General features: G+C 38.7%; 1 protein-coding gene across 1 annotated transcript in view; it reads right to left on the minus strand.

Annotated features, from left to right (window-relative positions):
• VEGFC (vascular endothelial growth factor C) overlaps positions 1–14,170 on the minus strand; it is an 81,173-nt gene that overhangs the window by 21,740 nt on the left and 45,263 nt on the right. The gene's annotated exons all lie outside the window — the stretch shown is intronic.

The raw sequence follows: 14,170 nt of genomic DNA on the forward strand, positions 1-14,170 counted from the left end.
CTCATTACAGAAACTGCTTTTGTCAGTCAATGCCAACAGTACTATATTGACAAATACTGAAATGTTTTGCTTCTACTGCTAATTCTTTATCATTCCTGTATTTCAAAACATTTGTGTGAGAAAGGAGCTGTAGAATTAAGCCTATACAAACAGTTTGCAGATTAACAACAACAACAAAAAGCATTTTTATGTTGGAAAGAAAAGTTTTTGTGATAAAATTTTGAATGCTTAAACCCCAAAATATTTAAATTATGTTCATGTTATTTAATATCACACACTCTTAGAACCATAGGATTGTTTAGGTTGGAAAAGACCTTTAAGATCAAGTCCAACCGTTAACCTAGCACTGCCAAGTCCACCACTAAACCACATCCTTCAGTGCCACATCTACACATCTTTTAAACACCTCCAGGGATGGTGACTCCACCACTTCCCTAGGCAGCCTGTTCCAGTGCTTGACAACCCCTCCAGTAAAACAATTTTTCCTAATGTCCAATTTAAATCTCACCTGGTGCAACTTGAGGCCATTGCCTCTTTTCTATCACTTGTTACTCGGAAAAAGAGACGGACATCCACCTCACTACAGCGTCCTTTCAGGTAGTTGTAGAGAGTGATGAGGTATCCCCTGAGCCTCCTTTTCTCCAGGCTAAACAACCCCAGTTCCCTCAGCGCCACACATTCTTAAAGTAACACCAAGTTTTTGCCCAATTTCCCTTAGTCCAGGAAAATCAAAACACCCCAGAAATGCAAAACCAGTGAAATTAGAAAACAGAAGAAAATAATTCATGTTATTTTTCACCTTTTTAGGGCAAATCTTAGTAAGTAAATTCTATTATAAAGCACTAATCCTTAAATCAGGAGTCAAGGGCTTTAGTACCTTCAGAATCTAAACCGCCCGCTCCCTCACTGTTAGGACTTTCAGCTGAAAGCACTACGTTCTTTGGCTTGTTTCAAGAGTAGCCTCAAGTCCTGTAATCTCACTTTCTTATTTGCTGGCTTTTACAGAAACTCATTGCAGTTGCACTTTCCTCAAAGACTCAGATTTACATTCTAATTTCTCCATTATCTGAAAGATTCGTCTGTCTGCTTAGATGAAATAATATAGAACACCAAATGCCCTGCCCACCCTCCTCATCCATGAACTGCTGACTTTCCAAAGGCAAGAGCAGTAAGGAGAAAGAAAAGTACTGAAGAACCTTTAGCCACCTTCTCAGCCTACGTGGCCCTTAGATGGCAGCATGAGACATGAAATATAGAGGTACACTTCGTAAAAAAGTGTCTAGCAGCCGGCTGCAGGCTCTGCACAGGTTACTACAAAACCATTGCCCTGGTCCAAGAAACACCAGGCTGTAACAGTGTAAAACATGTGTCTAAAACCAGAGATACAAAACCACAGAAACTGAAATTTGAGATTTATTATCAAACTCTACCATTAACAAAAAAGAAATCCTTTCAATTCAGTAATTTTGAACATTATGTAAAACAACTAGTTCTGAACTAGCTCACCTGCGCCAAAACTGCTCCTTGTCTCACAAACAACTACAAGGGTACAAAATGGCACGTGCTGTCGCATCCGCTTCCGTATCAGGCACCAAATCCACGAGAAACACACCAGTAAGGCAGATTCACAGGCCTCATTTCTGCTCTATAGAAGCCAAAGCTAATGCAGATTTCAAAGTCATCGTATATGTCCAAGTGTTATGGAGTAAAAAACCATGTTTTCACTAAAGCCTTGCTAACTATAGTATCACAACAAACTATTTTGTCCCGGCAGATTTCAAAAACCGAGCTATCACTCTCAGAAACGTCCTCACTCAGGACTTCATCTCTTTCTTTGCCTCCACAGGAAGAGTTGTCTCTGACCCAAGCCACCCAGTAAGCGGTATCTTGGGGCCTTGCCTTCAAATTCGTTGGCAGCACAGAGCATCTCGCACCGCACCAGCCCTGCTCTCCTTGCAGGATGCTGCACATGTTCCCAGTCGGTGGGTCACGGACAAAAATCCAAACTGAACAAACAACTCATTTGGCCACTGTCTGCTTGCTTCCACCTCTCTCAAGAGGTGGAAAGAGGTTTGAGTGTCCTTGTTCCCGCCAGGCTGTTTCTGGAGAGCACGGTGCTACACGCCCGTGGAGTAACGGGGAGCAGGTCGCTGCACCGGTGCAGTGGATGACAGTGTCGCGATAGGAACGTGTGCGGCATGGGAGGTCGCGACATGGAGGCGGTGCATCTCTCCTGTCACAAGGCCAGATGCCAGCCCGTTATGTAAAGGCACAGGAATGAAAACTGCATTCAGTCACGCAGCAGCTGATCCTAGGAGGTCCTAGTGCATCAAGGGGGGTGACGTGGAAAGAGAATCCAACCAAAAGTTCACCAGCCTGTGATGAATCCCTTCAAAGCCTGTGCAGCCCACTGTAGACAAAACGTTGGCTTTTGCCGTCACATATTCAAGGCACAGGCCTAGATCTTCAGAAGAATAAGTATGAGAACTCAAAATTACTTAGCTGATCAGCAGCCAGGGTATGGAGCAGGAGAGAGGTCATATTTGTTAGAAATAATGTGTGTTGATGAGATCCTTTTTGGTCAGGAAAGCCAGTCATGTCTTTCCAGCTGGACAGAAAATTTGGTATCCACATATAAAATACATATGAATAAAAGTCAAGACATGAAGAAATTAGTGGCTTTAACAAAGCATTGTATCAAATTTAATAAAGTATTGTTTTCAACTCCATTTCTTCCTGGATATTCCACAGGCTAGAGTGCCATGTGCCTACAACATGAAGTGCTCACTTAATACAAACAAAAGGAAAAACAATTTCTGGAGAGGATATATAACATTACTTTAAAAAAAAAAAATCAATCATCATTATTGCATCTGAATTATTTTGTGCTTAGTTTAAAAAAGCCATTTGCTTCTAAAGATGGCTTCAATTCAAACCTACAAAAACACAATGGAAAACCACCTTGATCACTAGAGGGTTTTTGTTCTCTCCCCTCTTCCGATTTAGCAAGAAAGGGAGAAGGAAATCCATATATGTGTGCTAAATACAGTATATGCAGTGCCCAGAGTTGGGGGTGAGGGGATGGGGGAAGAATAGAAAATATATGTTGATTTTTCAATGTGTTTCCAATATTACCTTGATGCACACACAGATCAATGATCTCTTCCTGGTATATTCACTGTAAGTCTGTGAAAGGCACGTATCTTTAACTGCAGCAAACTACTCCCATCTATGCCAAACTGTTTAAAGGAAGATATGCACAAGGAGCCTGTGGAGTGATTTCATTTTGTACAACAGTCAAACTTTGTTGCTGACATGAACACCAAACAAAATCTTAAGTTCTGGTTGATTAGAAGAGTGTCCTGTATACAGTAAAAGCATCAGCTCATTAAGGACTGTTAAAAAGAATTTCTAAATGGAATGTAACTGCTTCTGTAAATATAGAAGTTGTCTGGCAACATTTTTGATTTTGTCCAAATTTTAGTTAACGTCACAAAAATATACTTATCTTGGTCCCTACGTTTTATTCCAAATTCTTTGCTCTTTCTTAATTGTGCATTGGTTTTTACTGTAGGACACTGGAAAAATCAATTAAAACCTTAAAATGGCTTTGCAATGGAAATCCAGAATTCAACATCCATTTAGAATATACGACAAGACACAAAGAAAGTAACATCAACAAAACTGTACTACAAGTCAGAGGAGCTCGGATTTTTCATTAATCTTATGCAAGCCCATATTAGTGAAGCTTAGAAAGACATACTGTTTATAGATGCAATTACTGTCATCAAGCTACTTATTCCCAAATAATCTTAAGTTTAAAAACAGAAAGAAAAAGGAATACTGAATAATTGTTTTATTGTCTGAAAGTAATATAATGTTAACAACTGTTGTGATAAGAGAAATTCTACCAAGTAAGCTTTCTGATAAATGTAAACAGTCCATTGGTTTTCATAAAATCAGTTGCAGAGCACTGATTGAAATCCTGGATCAATTGCTGAACATCTTACTGGCAAGACATTCTGGGATCTAAAGTCTATATGGGGAAGGAAGCAGCAAATCAGCAGCATCAGTGCCTGCAGAGGAAGGAGTTTTCTCTGTCTCCAGTTTTCTATTCTCTTTGCTCTTTCAAGTCATTTAAGGGGTTGGGTTTTGTGCCTTGGTTTTTTGTGTTTTTGTTTTTCTTTTTTTAGACACAATCACTCCCTTTATAAGTGTTTATCTCGGTCTTTTGGTTGGCCATCCTACTGTTTTTGTCATTTTTACGTATTATCAATAACATGCTGCATGATGACCTAAAAATGCTAGAAGCTATATTCTGGAAAAGCCCATTGACTAAACCTCTGACTAGCCAATCTTTACAAGAAGATAGATGACACTGAGCAAATAACAACTTAAAAATAGAAGAATGAATGGAGAATCACTAAAGACAAGCTTGCTTCATTTCACTTCTTCCACATTACTTCCCAAGGAACAGGGGAGATGACAAATACACATATAAATAAAGCAGTAAAGCCTGATGACAAACACTCCCCTCCTATTACTTACTTAGCTTAGGAACATTTTATTCTATCAAAGTACGTATTTCACAGCGTGGCTTTCCACTATACGGTATGTCCAGTTTTTCATAAAATTATAGCTTGCAAGGGGAGGGGTAGGATATCAAATAGGCTCCATATCCATTAACAAAATCAAACCTATAATAGATTTTCCACACATTACATTATTTGTCTTCCAGACGTCCCCAGTGTCTGCCTCTATTATTAATAACAAAAGTCAGAACACTTAATATTTGGCAGCCTGCTTGACACATAATTAATAGTGCAATGTGCTGTAATGGTACTTTACGCATCTGCTCCGATTATAGTTGTCAGTTCATTTCATTTTCAAGGATTTTGCTGACAATTCTTAACATGAAAATGCTGTCTATAACCCCCTCCATTTTAATACGCTTATATTCTGTATTTATTGACTGAATGAAATGTATTAAAAATCAAGTAGTTAAATCTGAATGTTGAAACAGCGTGCAAGCAATGGAAATATTGCAAAAGAAAAGTATGTATAAGCACTTCACTTGCATAATATTTTACTGGAATTTTCATGTATTTCAGTGCTAGTTTTTTTGAAAGTTGATGCCAGTAAAAAAAGAATTAGGATATATAACTTAGCCATAGTTCAGAATTAAATTCAACTTTTTTGTCCACCTCTACAAGCATGCTAGAACAGCTCTGGTTTTGATCTCATATGCACCAATTTGTTGCTAGTAAAACTGAATGACTGTTTGCAGTTGCAAACTTTTAAGTCATCGCTCCATATCGTAACAAAACAGTGCCCTTACAGAAATGAAAGAGTAACAGTAAGCATAATTTTTTATTTCACGTTACTTTAAGTAAGTAGTAAGACCAGTGCAGTTACTTTGAACTAAATGAAAAGACCATGAGAACAGCAGAGAGATTAGAATCAGTCTCTGTTCCAAAGAGCTTACAAAACACATCAGACAAACATAAAATGTAAGAGTGAAAGTATAAAATAAATAGTCTGAACTAGATTATGCTTAATGGACCTCTATTCATTCTGGCATCTTGAATATGAAGAATAACACCAGGCAAAGAAAACAAACAAATGAGGGGGAGGGTGTGGGGGAGAATGTACAAAGCAGACAGGCAAGGAAAAATAAACGAATTTGAGGAGAGATTTGAAAGAGAATTTGTTAAAAAGGAAGAAAAAGACATTGGCTATAAGGATAAGCTTAAGACTGCAGAAGTTTCACTTCTATATTATACATCACTTTTCTTTTATCCAGAACATTTTTGGAGAGAAAGATGTGTAAACTGCTAGAAAATCATCCTAGGCTTATATTATTTAATACTGCTTTCCTGTTCATCAGTACAAGTATTTAAGCTGAAGTAGTTACTTGTAAAATTTTCATTTTAAGGGAAATTCAATTTTTATGTAAGTCAGCATTTTCCAGGTAATATTTTATTTAGCTATTCTTAGAAAATGCTGAAAAACACATCTAAGATTACAGATTTGCACAAAGGCACTTATGTTAGCTCCTTCAGTCAAACGTCTAGCTGCTGCTGAGGTTCTGGAACACGCTTCTTGGCTCATGCTTATTGCTCAAGTACCTGCATTCCTGAATGGTTCTCAACCTACCCTGCTAAAGTGCCAGCACTTCCCTGCACTCAGTAGGAATTGCTTATGAAAATACCCTTTTTTGATCCAAGTCTGATTTCCCTGGGAAGCAGAGAATGACAAAAAAATAAGTCTATCTGCCTTCTAGATCAAGCCCCTGCTCTGCTGCCTGGTTTCTTTAGAAGCTCCTCTCAGATGGCTGGTTCTCCCCAGTTTCTACCGGGCAGTTAAGGCTCAGGCAGTTAAGGCACTGCTGTAAGCTAACACGGTATGTGACAACTAGAAATGGTAATGCCACAGTGCCATGAGAGAAACCCACACAATCCAGACATGCATGCATGTGTGCACAGAAATGGGAAAAGAAAGGGGGTCAAATACCATTTCTATGACGGAAAGCAGTTTTGAGAGAGGGTTGGTAGCACCTCAGCCACATCCTGAATATCTATGACCTTTTTTGAAGCAATTTCACAACTAGATTATCGTAACAGAAAAGGTTTTGTTCTCATGCACTTCAGCCCGATCTCTGAAATTTGCATTGCCCCACAGCAGCAGTCTTCAACTTGTGGCCATAAATCCCTGCAGACTATTTCTAAGAGTACAGCAAGTCACAACTGCAAAATAAAACACAAAAATCAAGCCTGTTATCAATAGACGTGATTCACTATTCAGGAGCTCATACTAGATGAGCCCATGTACTAAAGGTCAAAGGCTGCACAGCAGTCGTGGAAATTTGTGGGATAACCATTTGCTGTTGAAGTGCAGCTGCATCTGGATTCTTTAATTGATTCAAAGACTCCTACTGAAGCTTCCAGCTAGCATTACAAACAGATTGGGAATCAATAAGGATTTGGATTATTGCTGCTGAAAGGCTTACATCTGATTAAATCTTGGAGATATCAGGCAGTGATGAGCATCAGCCAGATGAGATTTGTGTATTATTTTTCTCAGTCATCCACAGCTATAGTGATCAGTGGTGACAAACGCAAGGATCACCATGCATGACCAGGTGCATGACCAGAAGCAAGGGGAAACCACTTGTAAGTAAAAAACATTTGTAAAGAGAAAATAAAGGACAACATTGCGGTGATTGCTGGGCCATCAAGATGGCTAAGAGCAAGGAAAGGAGACAGCTAGCAAGCAGCAAGAGAACGCCAGTGTCCTCTGCAACACAATCCCTGCAGCCAGTGAGGTTCTGGTGCCAGCTGCATGTGCCCCAACTATGAGGCATCTGGGCTGAAACCACATGGCAGTTCTGTAGCATTTGACACATTATAAAAACAGTGTGTTCATTTTGAATACTTTTAAGCAACTTTTACCTAACATTGAGGACAGTGAACCATGCAATTCTGAAAAGAAAACTTCACTGCTTAGAAACTGAACTCCAACTAAAAATTCTGGTTATAAGATCTTACTCTCTCGGAAGAAGATAAACTACCAGTTAAGCAATTTTTTTAAAAATCATTTCAATATTGCTGTTTTTTTAAAACACCTGAAACCTTTTGTTTTCCTTCCAACCGTCAGATGTATCTCATCAAAATCAGTACACAAGAATAAACTACCAGGCCTTTATAAGAAGATTGTTTATTCTCAGTCCTTACTGAGCTTTCATTGGTATTACCATTGCTTTTATTAGCAACTGCCATTAGCTTTGTCAGTAAAAGCAAACAAATATGGAGACAGTTTTTGAAGAAAACTATTAACATGGTAACACTGCAATTACCTGTCATCACTTCAGCAGATGTAACACAGGCAGCACGAATGAAAACCCTTCTCAGTATCAAGCAGAGATTTACTAAGCGGAAAGGTAAGGGACAACCCCTTCGTTTTAATTCGAATGCCAGCCCATTCTGAGATATTGCTTGAGCACAGTACGTGTGCTATGCAAAGTCATCCTAGACCCTAATTAACTGGAGAAAAGTAAGAGTTCTGGCCACATATCGAGTGATGGGCTTCAAAAAGGCAGTAGGTACAGTTTCAATACAACATTTTCTATTCTACGGGTAAATAGTACACATAAAAAGTTTTCACTAAGTGCTGGAATAAGAAACGTTCTTAAGAACATTTCCGAGTTACGCTGAACACAGGCTACAGCATATGGCCCATTCTCACTGTGATGAGAGTATTTAGTTTTCAGTTCAACACTTTTGTTTATTCTTGATTTTCTAACAATGTAGCCATTTATAGGACAGCAGGATTACACGAACACATCACCTCTTATCACTGTTGTATAATTTCTCTGACTACTAAGTAACTTTCCTTTTCACCGAGTTTTTAAAATCACTATTTGAAGCCCTGAGCAAATCTAATTAATCTGTGGTCTAAATATTTAGCAATAGGTCAGAGAAATTTCTTGAATTAATTATACTGGTAAAACAGTTCTTAAAATAAATAACTTCACAAGCCATGAAACAAGATCAACTGAATTTCAAAGAAAAAGTTGAACTTTATTCCTAAACAAATGTCTTAATCTAATAGGACATGATTTCTGTATTGTTAAACAAGCCTTGCACAGTTTACAGATCTGTACAGAAATATTAATTAGAAGACCACCTACCTTGTCACATTGCCTATTTCAACAAATACGCCAGCTATAAACACAATACACTACTTAAAACTCAACAAAAAGCTAAAGAATAATGAGAAAGTTATAACACAGCAATTCCAGTTGCAAAAATCTTTGTTTTAAATTATTACAAACAAGTTTTCTATATATGGAAAAGTAAACACATAAAGGCTCCTAGAAACCTGTGCGTTTTACTAAATTTTAGGGTTTCTAAGTGTATGCCACTAAAATTACATTATTATCTGATTATTTTATCTAGCATCGCGTTTCGTCAGTTCATTTTACACAAGTCATTAAAAAAACATCTATTTGGTAACTCAGAGTAACAAGCCAGACTCACACATCACACGGCTAAGCTGTTGGTAACTAAGGTATTAAACTGCAAGATTGCATTAATAAACAAAATACCTGAAGCAGCTTTTAATTTTTGTTGTCAAAGTATTATCCAAATATTTTATGTAAAAGTTCTTTGCTAATGTAGGCAAAAGAAAGCGATCATCTGAATTTCGCACGCCTGAGGTAGGTACACAAGGCAAAGGACCTGCTACCCACCACTCACCTGTGCACACCCTGATAACCTGGGTTTCATATTTGCTCTATCCTAAATTCTGTGTGGAACATCCTCTGGATCACCATTTGACATCTGTTACAGAGAAGTTATACAGAAACAAAACCACTTGTTTACACATTGAGCCTATAATACTGTTTTCCTTTTGCCTTTTGATGCTGCAGCAAAAAATAGCCAGACAACAGGGAAAAGCACTATCCAATCTTAATCCCAGCATTCCATATGGATTGGAACAGCACAAAGAGAAGAAGATTTATTTTCAAGCCTTTAAGTACAACATTACATTGAAAGCATTTTAAAAACAGAAAGACAATAACAAAATCCTTCACCTATGCACAAAGCCATAATGTTCCATTAAGAGCAAATTATTTAAACCAAATAAAACACAGTACTTTAACACATCAATATTTGAGAACTATGGAATAGTGTGGCACGGAAGAATATAATTTTATTCTGCCTATGTTTGAATAGCTTGTACCACCTGCACACTTTCTGGGACTGCAATCAGCAGCTGTGGCATTCCCCTCTACAGAACGGGGAAGCAAAGCAAGGCACACCTCTGCCTTCCCTGCTGGGCTAACTTCATGGCGAAGTGCGATACAAAAGCTCCATAGTTCTGTGGAGCTCTCACATGCCTTCTGAACTACAGGGAGCAAAAAACAAAAAAACAGGGTTTTTGATGACAAAGAGAAGTAATGCTTCCGTATCTCTGAAGGAGAAAGCTTACTGCACCATGTAAAACCTGACAGGTATTAAGAGATTTGTCAGCAAGGCATGAGAGATGGGGAAAGGCAACACAATCCTTGAGAATGGTAAATCCAAGAACTAGATTGAGACTTGGTCACAATTCCCTTTCATGTAATCAAATCAGGACAAACATATGTTGCCCATTATTTTTGGCTTAAATTATTCTGAATAGTGTATTGTACTGTAATGTTACTTAAAAAGGGTCAGGGAACATCAGCAGTATTAAACTAGATCCTAATTTATACCGACAGGACACAGAGTAATCCAATGCTGAACACGGTATGTTATCAGAAGACTTTTTGAAGAAGGCTTGACTGCAGAATGAAGTTTTTGCAAGAACAGATTTACAAAGTATGCCCCAAGCTATCAACTTCCACTGGATTGCAAGAATACGTATAATAGCTGATGGAAGGTATAATACTGCATCTTGAAAGCCACTATATAGTAACTATTAGTTGAAACTTCTCCTATACCACCTTGCTGACTTGCCTGCATGCTTATCCAGGCCCAGAAAATAATGAAAAAGAAACCAGATTTATAGGGATTATGTATACTAAAAGGAGGCATACAGAGAGCAGAAGAAAGGGGAACAGAGGTTCTAGTTATACAAAGTCTGTGGAAAGATGCAAGGAAGATGTTTAAAATTAAGCTAAGCATACACATAAACCTTACTGTTATATTGAAATATTTTCCCCTGTTAAGCTTTTTAACCAGTCCTAGAAGTAAACAATCATTTTATGAAAAAAAATGGTGCTATATCACTGCATTTTGTATTCACCTTGTCACAGAGTCTTGAACAGAAGAACTTCACGTAAACAAACCCACGTATCAGGCTTGTGAGGTGAAAATGGGAGTGGAGGAGGAAAGAAGTAAGGGAGCAGAAGTCGGTTAGTACCAGGGTACTGCAACCTAACACCCAGTCTCCGGCGCAGAGCACCCCAAGATTTATTCTTCAGATGCAGAGGCACTCATTTCAGGATGACAGATTTAATGGTTGGACTCGATAATCTAACGGTCAATGACCTGAAAGGTCTTTTCCAACAAAAACATAATACAAATGGAAGGAACAACTAAATGAAAGGGCTCTAGACCTTCCGAATAAAACAGATCCTATCATACGTCAGTTTCCTCAAAATAAAAGGTTCCGGAGTTTTTTGAGATTTTAGCAGAAGAAAGTGTCAAAGCAAAATAATTTATACAGAAGAGAAATTTCCAAATCTCTAGCACTACCAGCAACCCTTAAGGAAGCGCCTTTTCAAGCATATGAAACCACTTCCAGAAGTCAGTCTGCAGAGATTATTTATCATGATTTGCATATAAAACCATGATGGAGTTAGTGCACACAAAATTAATGTAGTAGAAGGGTTCCTTTGACTTTTTTCCCCAGCGGCTTATTGTCAGCGCCATGAAGCACACATGTCTTTGCAGGACTGCAGTCCTGGAAATTGGAATTTTGGACACACACTTGTTAACACCAAGAGCCCATTGTAGTGACTGAGGTTACCATTTACTGCACCAGACCATGAAACAATTTCTGTCTGTTCTTGCGCATGTTTCTAGCGTTTCTTTTACTGAGAACTGCAATTTCCTCAGCGCTTTGAGACAGCAGCTCTTTTCAAACAAAGCAGACTGAGACACAGGGAACACATCCCACCAGAGTAGCTGGCAGTGAGAATGACGTTCCTGGTATGCCGAATTAAATTCTGTTCCAAAAGGAAGCGTTTTGATTATTTTCAATATTATTTGAACTAGGATCGCAAAAGAGGGATAAAATGTAAATGAATTAACTCTAAGAACATTTTGTTTCATACAGAAATAGTTTTAAAATGATTTGAAGAGCAATTATTAATGTAGTTTCACAAACATGTATGGCAGATGCTGTTAGATATTTTTATTAAATTACCTGGAGGTTATTTCTGACATCCCACACAATAATCTCCCATACTCTCTTACATTTCTGACGAGTCACTTATCGTTACCCTAAATTATTAGGGACAAAACTAGAAAGGTATCTATTAAATTCCTGTTTTCCCTCAGAAGGAAAGAAACAAGAATGCAGAATTTTGCTGTTCCAAAAGACTCAGATTTTAGAAGTGTAGCCTTAACATGTCTCTCTGCAATTATTCACATTTCTCAATTAGAACTTTAACTGTGGCATGATCGTATTTTCTTTTTTGAGATGTCATTAACATTGACTGTGCCTTTGAACAAATGTGCCCAGATGCTATGGGCACAGCTAATCACAGGCACAAAGGCCCAGTCAAGGTCAGGCTGCAAGTTGGTCTCTAATTGCCCAGTTATACATTCCTTGTTCACCCAAAGCTGCTACCGACTTCAATGGGATTTTTGTTTAGTGAGGATTACAGGATTTCGCCTCCTAGCTTAAGTATTGCATCTATACATCACTGTGTGCAGTATGTTCCAGTTCCTGCTGAATCTGTAGTATCTGTAGTTCTACTAGCCCTAAATATCACGTTGAGCTTTTTAAGTCTTTCACCCTCCCAAAGCCTTAAAACTCAGTTTCCTTTTGTTATACTTGACTTTCTTTTGCTCTTCCATGGTGAGCATTATTGTACTTTGAAAATTAGTTACCTGGCAGCCAGTGTTTGTCCCACTGCTGCTATATTTTTCATTTCAAACATGCTAATTTGCTTTCAAAACCTATTGACCTAACTACCGTATTAGTCATTCTGCTAAAACACAAAGACAGTATTTTTCCTACCCAGAGTCTTTTTCTCAAATTCTTGGTTACATTTCAGCTCCTTATTAAAGCAGTCTGGTGATTTTTAGGTGATCTGACCAATGCTCATAACAGCTTTTGTTGACTTCTCTAAACATTTTTGCCTCTCGCAGCAGGTTTGTGTGATTAATTCTTAATTCCAGTTTTTTTCAGATGTTTACATCACGTCGCCTGCAGTCCTTCCTTAGTTTACCCCACAGCATACGTTCATAAAACGTTTTTTCATCATTATGCAAACACTACAATCTAGACAAAGTGCATGCTATCATTTTCTTGTCAGACCAGCTGTACGACTCCAAGGCAAGGGTGTTTCTATGTTGTCAGCTCAGGCCTGTTGGTCTCTTCCTCATCCAAAATGAACGTGTGAGGAAACCCAGACACAGCTGACACGATGGTTCACTCCAGGGCCTGCTTCTAACAGCAAAAACACGAACAGCCACGAGTTCGTCTCCAGCATATCCCAGCTGGCCTGGCACCGACAAAGCCCTTTTGTCACCTCCCAGAGTACGCAATGGGCACCCACCGCTCTCCCCTCTGCAGGCACCTTTCCAGGGGGCCAAAACACACCCTTTGTCTATTTAAGAAACAAAGTATACTCAAAAAATAACAAAAATCCCTCTGAACCGGAGGGACCCTCCAAAACAACACAAGAAGTATTCACGCCTTACAGACGTTCTGTGGGAACCAGGAGGGTCCCATATAAACTGCTACGCCAAGGTTATGTGGTCAGCCTGCTCCGGGCAGCATTAACAAGGGTCGACTCAGACCCAGGCGTCCTCAGGACTAGAGTTTGCTCTCTGCTATGGTCCACAAAGATCTCCTAGATAAAGTCTTTGTTTCCTTAGGAAATCCCATGTACATGAGATATATATGGCGCAAACATTTTCAAAGTCTTGATTAACTCCTAATGCCTCCCCAAGTAACGCCTGGCACACGGACTCCCTGGAAAGTGAAAACAGATCAATGAAATTAGAAGACAATGCATACAATTTACAACATGGTGACTCCCCACGCAGGTCAAATCACAGGAAAGCCAAGCAGCTTCAGGGTGCTACAGTTTAGTCTAATAACTCTATTCATCTATATCAATTTTCTGTTGTGCTTCGCAAGGTATTTACCAGATAAATTTTGAGGAAATGGGTTTTTGCTCAATACTCCCTCACAGGCAAGGGCTTGTTAAAATGTAGCTACCTCAAGCTCCCTGACCAGCTACATTCTAAACTTTCTGCTGGATTAAACAGAAAAGCATTAATGCTGAAAGACTTTACAAATCACTGACTCAGCCTCTTCTACTGCAAGCATTTCAAGCAAAGTATCAAAAATAATCCAACCAGAGCCGTCCAGATAGAAAGCCAAGTACATATTGGTCTTTCCATAGGAAAATGTTATTTGACTCTCTCACACTGTCCTGGTTCCT

Source organism: Opisthocomus hoazin, chromosome 5 (assembly GCF_030867145.1).
Source record: "Opisthocomus hoazin isolate bOpiHoa1 chromosome 5, bOpiHoa1.hap1, whole genome shotgun sequence".
In the NCBI taxonomy this organism is placed as follows: domain Eukaryota; kingdom Metazoa; phylum Chordata; class Aves; order Opisthocomiformes; family Opisthocomidae; genus Opisthocomus; species Opisthocomus hoazin.